Genomic DNA, 22,269 nt, shown 5'->3' with positions numbered 1-22,269 from the left:
CGTTCTGGAGGGAGAGGAGGATACTGGGTTGGCCAGAGCGCTAGGCTCCAGGGAACCGACAAGTGGATGGTTTTGAATAGAAAAGTTTTTCAGTAATACAGAATTTTCTGTGTCAGAGTACCCCAGACTGCTTCTAGAACAGAAAGTGGCCTGCTGCCTGAGCCGTGTTCTAGAACTATGTGCAGATGGATGCCAGAGCGGGAAACCAAGGAGGAGGCCAATGAAGCTATGAAGTCTCTGAACACTGAGAATCAGTAAGGTGGTTGTGAAAAGGCCGGGCAACTGGAAAGACCTTAAAAATGAAGAATCAATGGGAGCAGCTTTTGCAATGGAGGAGAGAGGTTTCAAATTGACTGCTGGGATATGAGCTCAGGCGACTGGATGGATAAAGGTGTCCATATAGGTTGAGAAGTTGGGGACAAGAGCAAATTAGACAGGAAGAAAACACAAGAAGGGGTTGCTTGGCTAAATGCTGGACAGCCATTTAAATCACAAGGCATATTGTCACGTTGATTCATGGCCATTTTATTCTGTGATCTTTGCTCCCATCGTGGGAGTGGTAGTGGGACGTTAGAGAGTGCCCTCTCAGGGCAAGGATGCCTTTCAGACTGTCCGCTAAAGCGCCTTCGAAATTCATCCCGACAGTATTTTAAATGCAGAGGAAGATGTTTCAGTACCCCAAGCAATCTATTTACGAATATTCTTTGTGACTGTTTGCATTGAGTTTCTTCACCCAGAGACTCACGGAGCACGGATGCCCGGAGCCTCCTCTCTGGTAGAGGAAGGTGAGGATGGGGCAGCAGGCAGCCCCAGCCCACTCTCCCGCTTTGGATTCCCCGGGACCACCCGACGGACGTTCTTCCCCTGAGGCCCTGGCCTGGGGAAGTGCCCCGGGCGCTCCGGGGCCCGCTCTCGGCCGGAGTCCAGCCTCTCACCCTGACTCCGACTTCGCCGCTGCCCGCCTCCCGGGGTGGGCTGTGCACGCTCTCGGCGCTCCTGAGACGATTTTATGAAACTGTCCCCGGAGGTTCCCCGGCGCGGCTCTGGGGACCCTCGAGGACTCCGGGAGGCGCCGTCGCCGCCGGGCGGTCGCAGTGACCCACTCCCAGGCTCCCGGGCCTCCGCCCCTCCTCCCGGGGATCCCCTTTCCCCTACACCCTCCCGGGCCCCGCAGGACACTCCCCTCCGGAGGCCGGGCCTCGTCTGCCCCCCGCCCGCGCCCCGCCCCGCGCCGGGAGAGCCCGGGGCCCCGACCCCTCCCCCCGGACGCCCGGCCCCAGAGCCGGACGCAGGCGGCGATGGTGACTGGGCAGCGGCGCGGGGCCGGGTCTTGGGCGGGGAGGCTCGGCGGCCTCTTTCTTTCTCTGCCCCCGCCCCTCTTTCTCCTCCCTCCGTACTAGCCCCTCGGCGGCCCAGGTCGGCGCTTTCGCCTCGCCTGCTCCTCCTCCCCCACCCGTGGACCCACTCCCTTCCCTTCCCTCGCCCCCTCCTCTCCTCACTCCTCCCTCCTCCTCCTCCCCGGAGCTGCCCGCGGACCCGAGAGAGGTGGCTGCGAGGAGGCGTAACGGGAAGCCCCGGCTTGGGGAAGGCTGCGGGCTCGGAGACGCCGAGCCGGGGCGGGTGAGTTGGAGCCGCCGGACCCCGCGCGCGCTGCGGGAGGGAAAGCCTGCAGCCCCAGCCAGGTGGGGCCGCGGGGGACACTCGCGCGGGTGCTGGCGGAACCGTCGCCGCTGGCGGAGACCTGGCTGCGTGCAGGGCGGCTGGCGCGGGAACTCCGCTCCCGCGCCCACCGAGCCTGCGGGAAGGGAAGAGGACCGGGCCGGGGAGGTGCAGCGGGACGGGTGATGGACGCTGGGAACGTGAGGGAACGGCTACTTCTGCTCTCCCTGCCCCGGCAGCCGGCAGCAGACGTGGAAAAAAGTTGTGCCTGGAAGAGCGATTTGCTCGGGAGCCGGCGCGAGCCCAGCTCTCCCGCCGCCGCTGGCGGGCTTGGACCCGCGGCGCCCGCGGGCACGGCGGCGCGCAGGTCTTGGGTGCAGCTCCGTGCGCCTGGTACAGCCTCTGGGGGGCCGCCCCATGGTCACTCCCGCGGGGCCTGGTCTGTGGCGTGTGGGGCACGCCGGCCATAGACGTCAGCTGCTTCTCTGATCTGGGCTGCATTTTTGTGGGCAGTGCAGTGATCTGGGGTGCGGGCTGAAGGAGGTGGGCGTGGAATGGGGAAGACCACATCTAGGATGGAGTGAGTTGAGCCCATGGGACGGGATGAAGGACAGGAGAGGAGATTCTGTGTGTGTTTCTGAATGTTTTTAGGCACAAAGTTTTTCTTCTTTTCCCTTCCACTCAGCGGTCTAGTGTTCTTTGAACCCAGAAACGCAAAAGAGATTTTTTCAACCCCGTTCGGCATTTCTCTTATTTCAGGAGGGGCGTGAGTTTCAGGAGCGTCAATGAGCTGTTTCAGTGGGAGTAAATGGGAGTAGAGACGAAGGCTTACCTCCTTTGCACGCCGCCCGCCATCCTCGCTCCCACCCGATTTCCTGTATTTCCCGTTTTCTCTACTGTGATTGTGTGCATGCATATAGGTTGCTATCAGTGACCCACATGTGAAAGTAGAACTGTTTGAAATCTCAAAGCGGCCCCTATAGACGAGTGTGTGTTGGAGCCAGAGGGAGGAGAGGTGTGGGGGTAGGGGGAGCTGTTAGAACCTCGTCCTGGGAGTTAAACCGGAGTAACCGAGTTTGAAGGGATTTTTCTCCTCTGCTCATTGCTTTTGCTTCACCCACTCGTGGGAGAGCTCCACCCCCTCCAGGTTTAAGTGACGATCAGACGTTAATTTCTTTGGTTTTGCTTTTTCTGTGTTTTATTGATTCTTTCCTATTGGTCCTCTTTGAAACGACTTCTTTCAAATTTAAGAGATAGGGAACACATGCTGGTGGGGAAATGAAATGTTTTAGAGAAAAGGTATGAAAAGATTAAATGTTTCAAAGAGGGAAAAGAAATGAGGGAGATTAAATATTTTCAATATGGAGAAAAGAAATAAAACCTAAGATTTTCATTTCTTTTTTTCCTGTCATACTGTGATAGGATTGTTATTAATCTATGTCGGAAATCTGATTCTGATGAAATAATGTTTAAGAGGTTTGAAGTACTACCAGAAGCCTTATGTTATAATACTATTTTTCCTGGGTGGTCACACAGAGAGCAGGTAGTGTGGCTGGTTGTGGTTTGCAAAGGGTGCAGCAAATATTTTATTTCAGAAAGAAGATATTATGTGTTGCTGGAGATAATGGGGGTGTGGAGTGGAAATCATTTGTCTTCAGACCAGTCCAATTAGGAAGAATAATTACACTGCAAATGAACATTCTTGAATATAATTTCAGTCATGAAACATGAACCAGTAATTTGTCTATATAAGAAAAAAGGATCTTTGTGAATGAGTGCAAAGTGATGCCTTCTGGAAAAAGAGATGTATACTGTTAATCCATGTGGATTACCTCAAAATTGATGGCACCTGCCTACGGAGATGTGTGGACTTATGAATGAAAGAGATTTTACTGCCTATAATGTTTGAGCAGGGTAGAAGATAGAAAAACAACATATAGAAAAGTACATTTTTTTTTTTAATGAACAATGTATACAGCTTCTCAATTTAGTTATTGCAAATAATCGACAAAGTCGAAGACCAAAAATAGGAGACCCAAGGCTGTTGAATTAATTCCCGGAGGTGTCACTATCTCAACCTTCGACAAGTTATTTAATTTCTCTCACCCTTGGTTTCTGTGTCTGTAAAATGGTGGTGATAAGAGTTCAATTCAAATAATCACTTTGCAGAATAACTGTAATTGCTTTTGTATAGCACTTAGGGTGGTGTGTCTGGGGCTAAGTAAATGCTCAGAAAACGTTAATGATGGTTGTCAAGTATTTCAAATGCCCAGGAAAAAGCAGTGCCATTCTAAGTGGTGGAATGCAAGGCTAAGTAATTTTAAAGTGGGTAATGGCTGCTTACGGCAGACCCCGAGTTGAGGCTGTACCCATAGCCCGGCAGTCCACACCCCAAAACATTTGGTCTTTCTAGAATTTGCAGGCTGCATGCTTTTGGCCCATTCTTGTGAGCCTTTTCTGGGACTCCAGTTCTAGGCAATATACAGTGCAGGCCTGTGTGGATCCGAAGGCTGGAGCACAGGTGTGGCTTACAAGTCCAGGCCTCACTCCCCCTTGCAATGGCTGGTTCCAGGTCTCACCAAAGTACATATCCAAATTGTATTTGAGGAAAAATAAGGAAACTATTGGTAGACATGGTGAGTGCCTGTCTTGGGAATTCTAAAAGCAATGTTTTACTCAGTGCTTACTGCTCTTAGAAAGATACAAATAGTAAGTATATATCTAATCTCTAGAATTTATTCCAAAAAGCAACTTTAAAGTATCTCTTGAGATTAATGATACATTGCTCAGTTTTTACAAAGGTTGTACGTAAGAGCAGAGTGAACAAAAGGCATTCTTAGGAAAACAGTATTTTTTTAGCTGGGGAACTATGCCGTATATTGTCTTTCTAATTGGGGAAGAATGTCTATTTGTTTGCTCAATCACCCTTTTTTTTTTTTTTTTTTTTATCATGTCATTCAGCAAATACCTATGGCGCCTCTCCCATAGGCCAGGCTCTGTTCTGGGCTTTGGTAACACAGCAAGAACCAAGAGCAGGCCTCTCCTCTCACAGAGCTCACCTTGTAGGTGGAGAAGCAAGCCCTGTGTGCGAAGGACCTCTGCAAACCGTGCAAGCTCCCTTTTTGATTCAAAAGAGCCTGCACTGGAAAATCAGCATGCCAGGTGTGCTTCTCTTCCACAAGCCAGCCTGATCAGAAGGAAATAATCTGGCTGAAAGTGGTGGCAGTGGACAGTCAGTCCTATGGGTCCTCTATAGAGATAAGGGAGAAGAGGGGGCCTCTTTCTGTGCTTTATAAAAGTATGCGCCCAGTTTGAGCTCTGGTGGGGCAGAACCACAAGCCAACATGCTGTGGAAGAAAACAAAAGAAAACAAAAAAACCCAGCAATTTTCTCAGAGGGAAGACTTCTCTGTCTTAGCAAGGCAAAGAAGAAATCAAAGGTCAGATCTGATCATTGGATTATAAAACCCAGTTTGTGTCCTGGGAAGCGTCTGGTCTGGCACTTATAACACTTGACTCTTGCTGTAGAAGATGTGACTTAAAGAGTAAAGGAAAGGGTGGATACTTGGTTCCTCTTGCACCTCTGTAGTTTTGTTTTTTTTCTTTTTCATTACTTTTAAAATGACAGCAATGCAATCATAATGCATACATTTGGAGTCTGGAATGCTTGAAAAGGGCACTAACAGTAGTTGCTTGGACTGGAGGCAAGGTTGTGCAGTATCTGAGAGTGTAGGGGTTTGGGCGCTGAGCTGGGGAGTCTGATCTTCATGTCGAAAGCTGTGTGGAAGATGGATAATTTGCAGGAGAATGACATGATCATATTGTGCTTTAGAAAGAACTTGGTAACCACTAGGGGGGCTGGGTGACAAGAAGGTCAAGGGGCAGGGGCAGAAGGTGAGCTGGGAGGCTAGTGCAGGAATCCTGAGGGCACTTGGTGAGGGAGTGGGGGAGAGTCCTGGAGAGACTGACCACATTTTCTCAGTCATCTCCCGGGGATGGGCACTTTACCGGAGGGAGTCCAGGGTGACTGGTGTGGGTCATGGCACCGTCGACTGAGGTAAGCAGCTATGGGGAACCTCAGTTTGCAGGAGATGGTGAGGAGTAATGAGTTCAACTGAATCCAAAACTGAATCATGAGGCTCCCAGAGAGAGAGACGGGCAGACAGACAGACAGACAGAGAGATCCAGCAGAGAGTTGGATACACATGTAGGAGGAGAGTTCTGGAGCTAGAGATGAAAAACAGAATTATTTTTGCAGTAGTGGCAAGTGGTTGCCTGGTCAGGTTACTAAATTGTGCTCAGAGTGAGAGTAATTAATCTGTGTCCTTGTAACTGAAATTTTCTCTTTCAACCCTTTCAGCAGGCCTAACTGGGGATAATCAAGCCCCTAACCTTAGCCTCAAATGACCAGATACTTACTGGTGTTATGTTGCAGACTTGGTGAGATCTATTTATATTATTTTGAGCTGAGATGGTTAAAGGAGAATGTATATGGAATGGTTCTGAACGTATTTAAAAGTTAGGATGTATAACTGATAAAATTGATACCCCCCTAACACACATACGTTATGAACAGAATGTCCAAAGTTCTTGTGTTGAGGGCCTAGTCCCCCATGATAGTATTTGGAGGTGGGACCTTTGGGAGGTGATTAGATTTAGATGAAGTCATGAGGGCAAAGCCCTCTTGATGGGATTAGTGTCCTCCTAAGAAGAGGAAGAGAGACCAGAGCATTCTCTCTCTCTGCCACAATGAGCAGGCGGCCATCGACAAGCCAGGAATTCGCCAGGAACCAAATCTGATAGCACCATAATCTTGGACTTTCAGCCTCCAGAACAGTGAAAATAAATGTCTGTTGTTTATGTCTCTCAGTCTCTGGTATTTTCTTATAGCAGCCCAAGCTGACTAATATACAGGTATATATTATCTTTAAGGAAATGTAAGATGACCTTCACTTGCTGAGAATATAAATTAGTTTTGTGTGTATCCACAAAATACTGGGCATAGCTAATGAGGTATGCTATCTGCATGTTTTCTTAGTTTAACCGTAATACCACCAGCTAGGTCAAGAGAAACATCCAGCTTTGACTTTAAGACTTGACAGGTAGAAAGGAGAACCTCATTGTATTTTGGCTTTTCCTCCTGTGGGTTTGTTCTGGTTTCAATAACACATGTATTAAGTGGTATTATAGATACTATTTAAAAATATATCAGTCAAAATGAAATAAAACTTGTTTACATGGGGTGAACTTTTGAGGTTCCATTTGGGACAATGCACCCAAATTAACTTTTCCAACTCTTCATGTGGTTTCTAAAATAATAGGTACTGAACTCTGTACCCAGTTATAGTATTTGAATGAAGAATATTGAGGGTTTTGGCTGGTTCATAACAAACAATGTTTAATACATACTGAGATGACATTAGCAGTAAAAGCAATTCTTATCTCTTCTTAACTTACAGAGAATAGTTCAAGGTATAACCAGGTTGCCTGGCTTTGGGCTGTGTAAGGGTAATACAGTAAGGATTTGCAGCCCAGGCTGATGTATGAAGCTAGGGTGTTATAACAGTAAATGTGTGGCTTTTTAAAGCACTCCCTCTTTGTGGAACTAAGAACATTTTGTTGTGGTCTACAGCCATGCTGCCCTGAACAAGCCCGATCCTGTCTGATCTCGGAAGCTAAGCAGGGTCGGGCCTGGTTAGTACTTGGATGGGAGATCACCTTGGAAGACCAGGTGCTGTAGGCGTAAAAAAGAAAAAAATAAGAAATTGTAAGCTGACAAGATCAACCAAAGATTGCCTTGCCTTAAAAAAAAAAAGAAGAAAAACGTTCTGTTGTGGATTGAATCTCTCTGATCTTAAAAGTGTACAGACTCACAGAGACTCCTGGATTGCTGGTGACATCTGCACATATGTTTGTGGTTCCCAGGTCTTAATCTACAACTGTTCAACAACCCTTTCTCTCCAATATTAATTTTTCTACCTTAGGAGGGTGGTCAGGGTTCTCCTGGCCTGTATATGAAGACACAGGGAGAAGGCCACCATTTGCAAGCCAGGGAGAGGGCTCTTACCCAGAACTGAATATGTAGTCACCTTGAGAACTTGTATTAGGAGGACTAACTTTTGTTTTCATGTCCACAAGGGCAAGGCTTATTGGCCTTCTCTTTTGAAGGCCCTCCAGGGCTATTGCTGTTAATTTGAATTTCATTCATTTGTGGAATAAATAAAAGGGTGCAAAGTAGACCCCAATGGATGCTTGTTGAATTGCAGGCATGCTATTTGATTTGTGCACAACCATTATTCCTTATATTGCTGTAGGTTTAGGGGAAGGCCCATGGGGATTATCAATCATTGTCAGTCTGTGTAACCAGCAATAATGCCGCACCTCACCCATGCCTGCTTAATTGGGGGTACCACTGAAGGGAAAGCTGGTGGCCACAGACAGACTGGAAGGATGTAGACTAAAATTTTAACTGGTTATCTTGGGCTAGTGGGGTTACAGGTTACTTTTTTTTTTTTTTTTTTTAATTTTTGTTTTTCAGATTTTTCTGTAAGTAGCATCTTACTTTTAAAATCAGAACAGCACAGTTGGGTTTGGTTTTGTTTGTTTTGGTATAAAACTATCAGCAGTTTTGGCCACAACATTGTATATCTTCTAACATCTGTGGTATATCTATTGTGAAACAGATCTCTGTCTTCAAAAATAAATTGAAATTCTTGTTTGTTATAAACATAACTAATACGTGAAGGCTAGAAAAATGGAATCAGGACTGGGTGCTGTGACCCAAAGCCAGAATGGGGCAGCTTCCTTCAAACAGCAGGGAAGAACTCACTCTTATTTGTGGGTACATTTTATATATTTTCATAAACATTGTAACTGATCTAAAAGGTATTTCATTTCTATATATGTATAAACATCTGTCTGATTAATAAGTACTGAATTAAATCTGATTGATAAGTATGGAATTAAAAATGTACTATACTGACATGTGAGTTTCTTCTTTTAAAAATTGTTGCAGTGTTCAGTAGGACCAGCAGTAAGATCTGAAATATTCTTTTGGCAGCAACCTCCCCATGTGCCCGGAAAATTAGAGGGGCTCTTTTTCCTCTACTGATTCTATTGTTCAGCATTTTCTTTCTTTCCACACTGAGCTGTGTTGTCAGGGGCACCTGGAGTTCAAGCTTCCTTTCTCCTGGGGCAGGCTGCAGTTGGGCTGAATTTCACATGTTGTTTTCCAGTTTTGAGGCAGTTAGCCAGTTGTTTCAGGATGGCTGTGACTGCATAGATAGTAGCCTCACTTAATCTTAAATGGTACATGGTACATGGTACATGGTACATGGTACCTGGTACATGGTGAATGGTACATGGTACACACTTATTCAGGACAAATTAACCTCTTAAAAATTTTAAACTTGTTTCTCTTGCCCATAGGGATCAAAATTTCCAAATTAAAAGCAAAAGACTGGATAGTCTTGAAACTACAAATTTACTAGTAAGCAGCCTTTTCTTTTTTCTTTTTTTTTTTATAAATGACTACCATTTGTATAAGAAATGTACACTTAAGAAAAACATGACTCACAATTTTAAAAATAATCTAAAATCACATCTTTTTTTTTTTAAATGGCTTTTCCTAGAAGATGATTCTGCATGGAGAAGAATGTCTAAACAAATATTTACTCTGTCGTTTACTCATTCTTAGAGTAGGGTTCTTCTGTAGTAGAAGCTTATAATTTACTGACCTAATTACTGATTCTGCGTGGATTCATGCTGTAATGTGTAGCATAGTGTGCTGGCTCAAACAGGTGGCCGTAGGTCATTTTTGATCTGAATCCTTTTGGTAAATGAGTATACTTAGGTTGTCTTGTGTGTTTATGTGTTTTTTCTACTTCGTGCTTAGGTATATAGTTCTTTTTTTGATTATTATTAAAGAAAGGGCATCATCAAAGGGAGCTAAGCTGATGTATGGAATGTTTAAACTATAATCCGAAGTCAGAAAGGGCTGTAGCCAGGTGTAGCGGCCATACTGAGTCATGAGGACCCAAATGGTGGTGGTGATGAAAAGATGTGACAGATTGTGTATACACCTGTGTGGACAGGTGCCCAGGGGACTGTTTAGATAGTGGGATTAGCTGTGCTACCAGGATACCACTGTTCCCCTTGGTCTGGAAACTAGACTTATGGACCCTAAGAGTATGTTAGCTTTCTCAGCAACTATGTAGTCAATATAACTTACATGTTTTTTAAAATATTTAAACATTTTAAAACAAGAATTGCTGTCAGTATAGATTTCTTCTAGATTATATATGTGTGTTTGATCAGCTTTCTCATTCTGGTAGGCTGTTAGCCTATATAGATAATGTTGAATTCTGACCCAGTCATCTGTCGTGTCGGCTATCCCTCTCGGCTGCATGCTGTTCAGTATGTTCAGCTCATCATCCATTCAGATTGTCTGCTGGTGATTCTCTGTTCAGCCTCCCCTTGTCTTCCTCCAAGTCCTCTTAGTAACCAAGGGTACATCAGCCAGTATAGGTGGCCAGAGGGCAGAGGGTGGGAGTCTGTGCCAAGATACAGAGGAAGCTAATCATACCCGTGACCTCTACCTCATTAACGTTGTGCTGGGACCAGGAAAGCCAGTATTCCATAGTATTGTGTGACTTTGAATTGTCTCTCCTGGTTTGTGGTCACAGGTCCATACTCCTGCCTTCTCAGGGAGGCAGACTTAAGAGCCAGATGAGAATGTAAGAGATAATTAGTACTTACTGCCTCCTTTTAACTCCCTGAGAGTTGGGCTTTGGATTGTAGTTGGGATGTGCTGATGGTGATTTGGCCTCAAAACAAATGAAGACTGGCAAGATGTGAGTAAAGAGTATGAGGGAACAAGGCCTCTTGGGGTCTGGACTGTAAGTGGGTGGGCCGATGACTTGGTTGTTCCACAGGTGAGGGTAAAGTCTCACATTGGCATTCTCCATGCTTTAAAGCAGGGCTCCTCAAACTCGAATGTACACAAGAATTACCTAGAATCTTGTGAAAGTGCGGATTTTGCCTCAACTTGCCTGGTTGAAGCCTGGGGTTCAGCATTTCTAACAAGCTCCCCCGGCGTTGATGCTGCTGGTTCTGTAGACCACACTTTGGAGTAGCAGGGCCGCACATAAAACATGATGTGGATAAAACTAGAAACAGTTAGCTGAAGGCTGAAACCAGAAGGGCACCTGTGGGATCTGACTTGCATTGGTTGCCTGTTACTTTAGGCTGCTCTCTATTGGGATGAGACGGAGGGCTCTCAGCCCTGTCCCTTCCATTCAAGCCTGTACCAGCCATCAAGAGCAGCTGTACAGAGATCACCTTCAGTCCTTAGGGCAGGGAGGGAGGTTACTGAGAGTCTTCCAGGAGGGATTAAGCAAAAGGGAGAGTTTTTGTTTTGCTAAATTTTAGTTACATTGATTTCCACATTACATGTTGATTATATTCCATAATTCTAACTAGATAAGGGAGACTCTAACTTCCTCCAATTAAGGCTGCATTTTCTCATATACCCTATGACTTTGAAGTTATGTGATTACAAAGTTTTAAAAAGTTAACCTATTGTTTCATTTGGAGCATTATTTCTGAAACCTGTCTGACATTCTGCTGGGTCAGACAATGAGAATGTGCTGGCTAGACAGAGACATTCTCAGACCCCACCCATGGAGTTTTGACTTTATAGGCCAGGAATGGGTCCTGGGAATCTGTATTTTTTAAACAAAGTATCTAGATGGTTCTTAAGGCAGGTTTTAGAAAAACCAGTGTAGAGAAACATTGATTTAGAAACCCCTCTCCTGAACCTGTGGTACTGATGGTGTCTGAGGGGTGCTTTCACTGTTCCTTTCATGGCCTCTTGGGTACTTGGTTCGGAAGGCTGGCTTCCATCCCATTGGCTCCACTTCCGTTTTTATCTTGACATATGCTTTCATTCTTACAGAGAGGCTCTTATCTTGGATGGGACCAAATCAGAGAGTCCTTTGTCAATAGAGTAAGAAGTCAGTTCTGATGCTGTTATTTTTAGGAAGATTTTGCAGACACTGATTATGAAGTGCTTTTAGGCATTTTTTGAAATATTGGGCTATAAGTTTTGGGCCTCTGCAGCGGTCTTAAGGATGTCTTGAGTCCAACTTTTCCCACTCCCTCTCCTACTTTGGTTCAGACACTGGCGATAATGCATGTCCCCTTCATAAGTAAATGCTGACCAGAAAGGGGCAAGGGGCCCCTTACTCTCCACAGGCAGTTTGGTTCTGATTCAGGTGAATATACAGATTGAGGAGTTGGACTTTCCACATTATCGTATCAACATTGACCTCCATTTCTACAAATGCAGGATTCAGCTTATGAAACAGATGAGGTGGGAAATGATTAGTGTGATGGCATTGGAGGGCTCTAGAAAGTGCTCCTTACCCAAAAGATGGACTTCACTGACTTTTGTCCCTAAAATTCTGCCATTAGGGGAATTTGAGTGGTGACACGTTTCTCTTTAAATCTCTTACTCAACATGTAAGCATCCATTGAATAGGCAATACATTCGTTATTTATACCTTAACAGGAATAATTTTGTTAAATGCTTCTCAAGATCAGCTAGCTAAGGGTGTGACTTTTGTGAGGTGAAGTAAGGGCACCGTAGGTGAGTAGGGCTGGGTGCAGGGCCACATAGGGCCACTGGTGGCATCTGGTATCTAGGGCAGCTCATGAGGAGCCCAGGATACCTGGGAGGGCACTAGGCAAAACTGATTCTCGTTTACTTGATGTGTGCATGTGTGTGTTGTGTGTGTAATAGGGACTTTAATATCCTTGATGATGCATCTTTCATAATTCTGTCTAATATGGCTATTCCACATATACTTGACTAGTTGTAATGAAAAGCCAGGTGATCTACATATGATAGTAAGGTTAAACAACATAATTGTACTTAGGATTATTTTGCTCTTTTTTAAATTTAATTTTGAGAGAGCTCAGATAATGACCCAGTTTCTGTACCCGCTTAACAGGTCAGCTTGGCCAGCAGCGGAAACCTTCCCTCCTCCACCGAGGGGCTTTTCCTAGACAGCTTTGAGGAGAAGGGCTTGATTTCCAAGACCCCATGCCACCTAGAAAGTATGCTTTAGTGTATGCTTCTCTCTCATATCTATAAAAAATATTCACATTTTCCAGGAGTTCTCAGCTCCTGGCTGGCAAAATGAACTTGGACACTGTACTGCCAAAGCCAGTGGTTGTTTGAGTGGTACTGTGTGTTTTCAGAACAGCATGGAGATGGGCAGGGAACTTCTTTATGCCTCTGCTGCCTGAGTATGCCCGAACCAATAGAGACATTATACGTGAGTACATCCCAGGGACCAGAACGCTTGGAACTTTTACTGAGAAGACTGACCCATTCTCCCGCTCACAGCCTTTTCTTGTTTCCGCTTTCCCTAGAGTCCCTGTTTTGCCCTTAGATTGGGCTTGGTGCCCTACATTCTAAGATTCACAAGATGTTCTTCCATGCTTCTGGATACAGTCTCAAACACACAAAAAGTGAATCCATTCTTATCACAAATGAAATGTTTTTGTCTTCAAGGGATAATAACCATTGAGTATAGGTACCCAGGAAAGTTGTAAATACAGCCTCAGAGTGTCAGAAAGCATTGAGAACCACTTATACTGCCTCTTCAGGTGTGACCATTAGCTCTGTGGCTGTAGGCCACACTGTACCTGTTTTGTGCTAGAGAATGTGAGGGGTTGGCATCCAGGCCTGAAATTCTTATTCTAGATGAGCCTGTACGTCTGTGCATTCAGTTATTTATTCAACGCATGCTTATTAGGCACCTCAGGGAGCTTACAGTCAGTCTGGTTGGGGAGATGGTAGAACAGCCATTATCTTCAATGTGGTTAGCAAGGTGTGGAGTGCAGGACAAATAGGCCATGTGGGATGTGTGAAAGGCCCTTAGAGGGGTGGACACAGCACACAGGGGCAAGTGAGAAGGTTGGAAAACTGGAGTGTGCAGTACATATGCAATGCATAGCCATGCAGGAAAGGTAGTAGGGATTTCTGATGCATAGCTTGTGTGCTGGGAGGGTGGGATCTCACTGCCCCTGGACAGCACACGGTTCTGTGACCTATTAGAGGTCTTGCAGCTAAGCCACCCTCACTGTGGCATGGGCAAGAGGGGCACACCTTGGAAGCTGAGTGTGGTTGGGATATTCAATGTATCACCATCATCTGTTGATCTGAACACTTTTTGTTTTGAACCCCTTTTACCCCCTTTTTTTTTAAAAAAAGCAAGAACTATGTAAATGTAAGCAAGTATGTGAGAATTTGCCTGCTCTTTACAGAAATATGCTTTTTCAGGGGGAGAGGGAAGGATTATTTTACCTTTCTTTTAGAGAGAAGATAGATATTTAAAGAAAGAGGCAACTGACCTGAGCTTTTCTCAGTCCTGAATCACTTTATGGCTCCCGGGTGTCGGGTGTCGTTATCTCTATAACCACAGAGTTTGTTCCACACTCTAGAAGGAAACTTGACCCTCTGATAAAACATGCAGAGCTTTCCGGATGGTCTCACTGTTTCTTTTCTGGAGTGGTGAGATTCTGTGTCTAGGGGGGAGGAGAAACTGTCTAAAAGGAGAAGCGTGTGTCCACTTTCCTGAAGCGGGAGCTTCCTTTGCCTGTCCTGAAACAAATGAGGGTTGCAGAGGAGGACATGGTGTGTCTTGGGGGAATGAAATCCTCCCGTAGCACCACATCCCTACCTGGAGGTGGGCCGGTACGCTCCACCCCAGGGTCCGCAGGGCTAGGAACAGTTCCAAGCATTCATAAAACCCCTTTGTGTATTTCCTTTTAAACAGAAATAGACATCGCAGGCCCTATAGTATGTGAGGCCCTGATCTGTTCGGTTATCAGGCTGGGCCAGCTCTGCACTCAGCACTCTGCCACCCCCAGCTGCCCCCCAGTACTGGCACTGCCCCCATTTAGTGCTACTGCCTTTAGGGAGCATTGGAATCACCTAGAGGGCTTGTTAAAGCACATTGCTGGACCCACTTCCAGAGATTTTGAGTCACTAGTTTCAGGATGGGCCAAGAATTTGCATTTCCAACACATTCCCAGGTGATGTTGATGCTGCTATGGACTGGAGACCACACTTGGAGGACCACTGTGATACCCAGGCACTCCTCCACCTTCTGGATGCTGTGTTGGGAGAGGCAGACTCTGCTTCTGATGGGATGTCTGCATGGGGGGAATCGCCTCATGGTGGAGGAACCTGTGGTTCAGAAGCAGTGGCTTGCTGGAGTGCCAGAGGAGCCCTAGCTCTGTCTTCTTACCGTAGGGTCTTCTCTCTTGGTCCTCTCCACAGAAACCAGGGATGTGGCCTTTAGGGTAGCTGAGATGGCTTTCATTGCTTCCTTCCAATCCCTTCTTCTCTCTGGTGTTGCAGAAATCTTTCTGAACTATGCCGCTCTCTTACCTAAGACCCTTCGCGGGCTTGCTGTTGGCCTTAAGATAAAATTCAGAGCCTCCTAAAATGGCTGCACGGCCTTTTTTTGATTGCCCATCTCTGCAGCTTTGTCAATTGCCAGTCTCCCTATTGGCCTCTGAAATATTCCGTTCATTCGTGAACTTGCTATGCTCTTCTTGCTTCCAGGGTATCCCATTTTGCTGTTACCTCTGCCTGGCATGATCTTTGCTTGCACTCTTAGTCTGACCAACTCTGGTTTGTCGGACCCCAGCTTAGCCATCATGTACTTTGGAGAGCTTCCTTTAACTTTTCTGATATCAGCTGGTGCCTCTGAGGAGTCTCTCTGTCACCTTGTATTTTCCTCATTTCAGCTTCTATCAGCTACATCAAGGTCACGATTACCACCTGTTTACTTCTCTGTCTCTGTCGACTGTCAGCTCCCTGAGAGCAGGGAACCTGTCACAGTCATGCAACTCAGGTTTCACATAGTTTCTGGTGTATAGAAGGCCTTCTTACTCATTCTGTAAGGTAGCTATTGCAGGGTAGGAAACTGAGGCACAGGTAGGTTAAGGACCTGGCTTACAGTACCCTGCTGCTGAGTTATAACACTAGGATTCTCACCCAGTTCTCTTTGATGCAATCCGCTGGCCACGTGATGCTGGCCAGGTTTTCTGCTCTGAGACCAAGAAGCCTGAGGCATGGTCTGCAGGTCTCCTGGGACTGTCAAAAGACTGGATATTCCAAGTTAATAAAAATGGCCCTTTCCTATTGTTTTTCAGGTAAACTGGGAAGCAGACTCTTGAGTTCACAGCTGGCCTGTGGTTTTGCATCTCGTTAAGGAGCTCTTCATACAGGTAAGGGGTTGTTTCCTGGACTGCTCATGCTCAGGTAGGCTGTGGGAAAACTCAAGCCGTGACGATGCCCGCTGACAACCACCTAAAGTTCTCATTCATTAAAAAGATCCTTAAATTTTTCTTCTTTAAGAAAGGTGTAAAATGGTCCCCTGCCCCTCAGGAGAGTTATCAGGTGAAGATGTTTACCTGGCTGGCTTTCTCCTGGGCATTGCCACCTTCTCATTACCCAACACTTTACCTTTTTGCTGGGCAGCCTTCTCCCTTCCATTTGAGTTGCCGATTTAGAATTTTTTTCCTCATGTAAGACCCAGCCCAAATTTCACTTATCAGACTTTCTGAATGAGAGGCTATTCAGAGTATGGCCTTTCCCCAGCTTCCCAGCGGAACGAATCACGGCTTCTCTGCTCACACAGCACACTGCACTTGCCATGGTAAGCTTGGTTTAATTGTTTACGCACGTATTTTTCTTCTAATCTGTGAATTCTTTTTGCTGCCATCTTCTACCTAGCCTAGTTGCTGGCTTCAATAAATGAATGAATGTTAGTGTTAGAAAAAAAAAATGCCCTAATAAACTAAACTATGGCAGACAAAAAAATCTTTTCCTAAACCAGTGAAATGATTTGTAGAATGCCTTTTTGGATTAATTGCATGGCTGTTTGCTCACATTATCATGTGTAATTGAGAATTTACCATCATATATTAAGTCAGTAGGAGTTCAGATTCTTACCCCTATTGAAAAGGCTAAGTCAGGAGTTTATGTGTTATTGTCTTCCTCTTGAGTAGTAAGTGATGCTAGGTCATGGAGCAGTAATGTATTAATGACAACCTGCAGCCAAGAGCAGCCAGCCTCTTGGATTGAGCATATATCTAAATGTCTAGGCAGTAAGAGAGCAAGCAATAGACTTTCTCAATTAACAACTCAGAGGAATAAAAATATTTAAACAATTTAGGTTTAAATAATTTTAATAAAAATTACATCAGTGCATTTCAGTTTCCCCATACTTCTTTTTTTTAAGCATTTTAATTTTATTTATTATTAGTTTCAAGTATATGGTACATTGGTTAGACATTTATACAGTTTATGAAAACAATCCCTTCGATTACTCTATCTTCCCTCTGGCTCTCTACATAGCCATCCCATTACTGTTGACTATATTCCCTATGCTGTGCTCCCCATCCCCCATCCTCATGACCATCTATCAACTACTAATTTGTACTTCTTTAACCCCTCATCGCTTTCTCCCAGCTCCCTAACTCCCCTTCCCTCTGGCTGTCACCAGATTGTCCTCTATATTTGCGAGTCTGTTTTCGGTTAGTTCTTTTTATTCCTTAGATTCTGCCAATAAGTGAAATCATATGGTATTTATCTTTCTCTGTCTGACTTATTTCACTCAGTACAATCTCTAGGTCCATCTATGTCATTGCAAATGGTAGGATTTCATTTTTTTTTAAAGGCTGAGTAATATTCCATTGTATATATGAACCATAACTTCTTTATCCAATCGTCTGTTGATGGGCATTTAGGATGCTGCCATATTTTGGCTACTGTGAATAGCGCTGCCATGAACATAGGGGTGCATAGATCTTTATGAATTATTGTTTTGGTTTTCTTTGGATAAATACCCAGAAGTGCCTGAATAGATATTTCTCCAACGAGGAAATTGTGATGATCAATAGACATAAGAAAAAATGCTCAAGGCCACTAAACCTCAGAAATGCAAATTAAAACCACGATGAGATATAACCTCATACTATCAGAATGGCTATCATCAATAAATCAAAAAACAAAAAGTGTTGGTGAGGATGTGGAAAAAAGGGACTCTCTATACTTCTTAGTACACTGGGTTCTGTGAGAGGCATACTGATTAGCTCACTGCCATTTTGTGGGTTGGAAATAGCAACCAGGGTGGTTTTCACCTGAACATTGAAGCCAGAATGGGGCCTGGGTCCTTTCAGGAACTGGTGGTGGCTGAGTTCATGGAAGCCGCATGGGGTGTGGGGTACTTAAATTGAACTATAGACCACTTTCGCATAGGAGAAAGTGGCCTAGGATTTTTGCTCTTGCTTTCTTATCCTGCTTCTACATTAACACTGCTCATTGTTCAACCTTTCCAGTTGCTTTGTTTGGGTGTGTGCAGCACTAAAGCAAAGAGGAAGAAGTTGTCTTCTGGTGTCTGCATGTGCTTTCTACAGCCTAGTAGTAGTACCAACCAACAGGTGCCACTTAGAAGCAGTCACATTATCATGATTTCTTCTACCTGGTGCTGAGCCCCAGTCATGTACCTGCTTGAAGGAGAGTTTAGTGAAAGCAGTACAAGAAATTTGACTCTTAGCTAACCCTATTCATGTTCGTAAAGTTTCTTAGGGCTTGGGTAGAGTGAAGACTTCAGTTTTGCCCAGGAATTTCCAGTCTCCATGGAATCCCGTTTGTCTATCATACTTGAAAAATAAACTAAGAAAATAAATGACAGTTTGAAAGCTCAGGTGTTAAAATGTGAGTGGGTTTTAGCTTTTTAGTAGGTTTTGGAACATGAGGTATTACCAAATATCGTGTGTTGCACCATCTGTGCTGAAGCTGAATGCAGTGTGGTGGTGTGTGTCTGATCTTCACACTACTGAACACAAGGGGTGTGCTTACCAATTCATAATTAGCAACTTGCTGAGCTTGCAGGAGCGATCTGATTCTCAGGATGCCTCTTGTTTTAGAATACAGTTGTAATCAGATTAGAAAAAACTGAGATAGGTCAAGCCATCAAGATACCGAGCTGGTGCCCCTCCACACCGGCTCTCACACACAAGTGTGCACTCAGGCACATGTCACAGAGCTCCCTAGTCTTGACTACCCCACATCACCCTAATTAGAAAGTCGAAGAAGCGATACAGTGCCTGAATTTCCTGAGAGCTTCTCAACTGTATTTTGGACTTCTGATATGGTGCTCTTCTTTCATTCAATGCAAAGTTTACTGTTTCTAAAGATGGGTCTGCTAGCGCCTCAGCAGTAGAGCTTGTATATCAGGATGTGTGTGTGTGTGTGTGTATGTGTGTGTGTGTGTGTGTGTGTGTGTGTGTGTGTATGTAATATAGCTGTTTTGGAGCTTTGGCTTTGATTCAAAGACACTGTCCAGCATGGGTCCCTTGTGTCAGGGTAAACATTTGAGAGCAATCAGAGCAAAGGCAACTAGCGGACATAGCAAACTAGTCTGCTGGTCTCAGACTCCAGTGTCATTAACATACTGGTCTCCAACTGGCGATTTCCTTTATTGCTGAAATGCCTGAGAACCTAGACTGCAGCTGGTGACAGAGACACGCAAGTAAAGGGCACATCTCCTCTCAGGTGTCTTTGTTGTTGTTGTTGTTGTTGTTTTTCCAGATAAAACCTTTATCTTAAAGAAGAAGCAAATTCTCCAAAATAAGCTTTCAAGTTTCATTGTAAAGCTGCACCCAGGTATTGGCATCTCTGGAAAAACTGTGCTTTTCTTCATTTCCAGAGCACAGTCAGTGCATAATTTAGGAACCACTTTTTACTTTGATCAGGTCGCTTGTCAGCTGTGATTTGCTGACTGGTTTGTCTTATCCACTACAGGGGTTTTGTTGTTGATTTAAAGAAAACTTATAAGTTCTTGTTTCCAGGAAAAGCTGGTTTTAAATGTAATATCTTAAACTTTTGCTTTAAGAAAGGACTGAAGGTATTGTTTTGATCATTCTCATGTCCTTTTTCTGTTAAGAAATGACTATTCCTGTTTCTTAGCATCTTTTTCCGATTATGGACCTGAGTTGGAAGGACTCAGCCTTTGCATGGCTAGTTAATAAAAGAAACTTTTCCAAATAAGCAAAAGAGGGTGAAAAAATTTCCTCTTCCCTTTCTTTTAATAATAAAGTAAATACCTAGCATTTTAAATGATTCCTTTTTTTCTCTACAGCATTTCTTACATGGAGCTATCTCTGAGGCTTCCAGAATTCTGTTCTCTCAGGTTCCTTTTTCAAAGCTAGAGGAGGCCTTGGCTGGCTCCGTCTATACAGACCCCATTGATGCTTATCTTTCCTTCCCTTTATTTCCCAATGGGCAAGCAGGAGTGCTCACCTCGCCTGGTCTTTATCTGTCTGCCTGGGATTGCTGCAGAGAAATCCTGCTACCCTTTATGGCTACAATCTGAAAAAGAAAACAAACAGCCGAAGCTCCCATTGCAGCCCAGCAGGCTGAAGTAAATAGTTCTCATTCTCCTTGTTCCTAGGTTCAAAGTGCTCTTAACGTTTCATGGGGGTGACTAGCCCTCCCAAGGTGCTGGTTTGTGTGGGCCTGGTTTTAGTCTGGTAGACAATTAACAAGTGACCTCTTCCTTTTGCCTTCGCCTTTCTGGCTGAGATGACATTCATGCTCCGAGTGAGAAGGAGCTGCTGCTCCCTTGAGCAGAGCACCAGGCAGGGGCGGAGAAACATTTGATCTTGTTCAAAGGGGATGTCTCTGAAGCATGAAGATTGAACTGATTGTGACCCCACCCTGGGGAAGGAGAAGCGCCCTCTGGGGAACTGGCCAGGAGGAAGAAGCCTGCAATTACTAATCCGGTTGGCCTGTGGGTCTTCGGGGTCTCATATCCGTTTAAAAGAGAGAATTAGGGTTGAAGGTAATAAAATAGGCCTTAAATTAGAGGAGCAGGGGGCCATTTCATCTAATTTTGTGGTTGTTACTGAGGAATAAAAGGCAAAGGAGATAATTTCATTAGCTGCTTTGAGATCTTTATCACAGTAAGATGGCATTTGGGGACACAGCTGCCTAAGAGAGGCTGGCCATTTTTCCCTCCTGGTAAACCTAGAGTGAGATTTCTGTAGCAGCAGGAAGGGCTTGAGGAGGCACAGGAATCACTGAGGGCACTGTTGTCAGACACGTGGAGTTTCTCCTGCCCTATGTGAGAGTTAGCAGCTTAAAATGGTTAATATAGGTCCTGACATACCACTCTTCCAGCTACTCAGGAACATGGCATTCACACTGAAAATAAATCTGCGAGACAAGAGGGCTCGGTTAGAGTTGGGATGGTGTCTTTTGTTTCTGAGGAAGACTTGCCAGTCATCTGTTGTTGATGTGATTTATTTGGAGTATCATGGTCATCAAGTTCCTTAGAGCTGAGCAGTGTTCAGAGTGTTAAATCATGTGAGGGGGTTAGCAGAAAGGTGAGGGTTACGCCTTCTATTTGATGGGTGCTGTTCTGTTCACAGTGTAAGTTCATTGCTGCTACATCATAAAAACTTTGCTGGAGAGGCAGGTATTTCTATTCACGTTTACAGAGAAGGGAGCGAGTGAGGCAGTCAGTGAGAGGTCATGTCACCTGCCCTAGGTCTCTGGGTAGGGAAGAGAGGTGGATCTGGGATTCTATGTCTAGACTTGTAACTTTCAAATTAAGCTGTCTCTGATAGTAATTAGAAGAAAAAGAAGAAAGAGGAGGAGGAGGAAGTAAATGATAAAGAGTCCTCTAAGAGAAGGGAGAGAAAAGTGTGTTGAATAGATAGTTCTCTGTACCAGCCAGCAGCTGGCACCATTCCCCAAGGCAGCTTGCTTTTCTTCTGAAAGGAGTAAAGGCATGGAGATGGGCAGGGCGAGGGAGGTGAGAGTTAGGGTTGACTGGAGAGGGGCAGGTGGAAAGGGCTGTTTGTATGCCTGAAACAGTCATAAGCACAGTGTCGAGTAACTGGAGTACCTGTGCCTCTGATCAGAAAAGTGAGAGGCATCCGTTGTCTACATCACTGCCTCTCGCTCGTTTATCTCTGGGCCCAGCCTTTTCCATGTCCATCTTCATTCACATTCTTACTATCTCATGTCTGATTTCTTTCTAGTCTCCAGTTTTCCCCTCTATACTATATACATTTCTACTTAATATTTGTGAACTTAGCTCTGAAAAAAAAAAAAAAAACTTCTATTAAGATGTGCTACTAAAAACCTTAACCACCTTTAAGTGCATTTAATCATAGCTTCAGTTTGTACAGTTGTTATAAAAATCTATTCCTCCCATTGATTCAGAAGCTGATATTTCCCCCTACAAGTGGATAATGGAGACCGTAGACGTCTCCCTTTCTGGTGGATGCTGGGCCCTTGGGAACTCCCAGAAGGTAAAAGTCCAGCCAAGTGTTTTCCTGAAATGTTATCTGAGGGGAATTGTGGGGCAGATTTTCACTTGTTTCGCTAATGCTTCTCCATATCCTGTACAGGAATCTTTGCCCTGCCGTGCTCAGAGGCAAGAGTCCTCTTGCTGTTCCTTTCCTTCGTTACCGGGGCTAATCAGAAGGTGGCTATACTTCAGTGCCTCTTAAAAGC

At 44.8% G+C, this 22,269-nt stretch overlaps 1 protein-coding gene and 1 pseudogene across 1 annotated transcript in view; both read left to right on the top strand.

Annotated features, from left to right (window-relative positions):
• The first annotated feature begins 1,292 nt into the window (after positions 1 to 1,292).
• The window catches only part of LHFPL2 (LHFPL tetraspan subfamily member 2), a 141,308-nt gene continuing 120,331 nt past the window's right edge, over positions 1,293 to 22,269 (top strand). Inside the window, exons 1-2 of the mRNA XM_039874894.1 lie at positions 1,293 to 1,620; positions 15,891 to 15,965. The gene's annotated coding sequence lies outside the window, so the exon portion shown is untranslated. The remainder of the gene's footprint in view (positions 1,621 to 15,890; positions 15,966 to 22,269) is intronic.
• LOC120612665 (uncharacterized) lies at positions 7,283 to 7,401 on the top strand (annotated as a pseudogene).

The sequence above is a fragment of the Pteropus medius genome, unplaced genomic scaffold (genome assembly GCF_902729225.1).
Source record: "Pteropus medius unplaced genomic scaffold, Ma_sr-lr_union100, whole genome shotgun sequence".
Taxonomy (NCBI): Eukaryota; Metazoa; Chordata; class Mammalia; order Chiroptera; family Pteropodidae; genus Pteropus; species Pteropus medius.
Note: the sequence above shows the minus strand (reverse complement) of the source record. Positions and strands in the feature narration are given on the sequence as shown.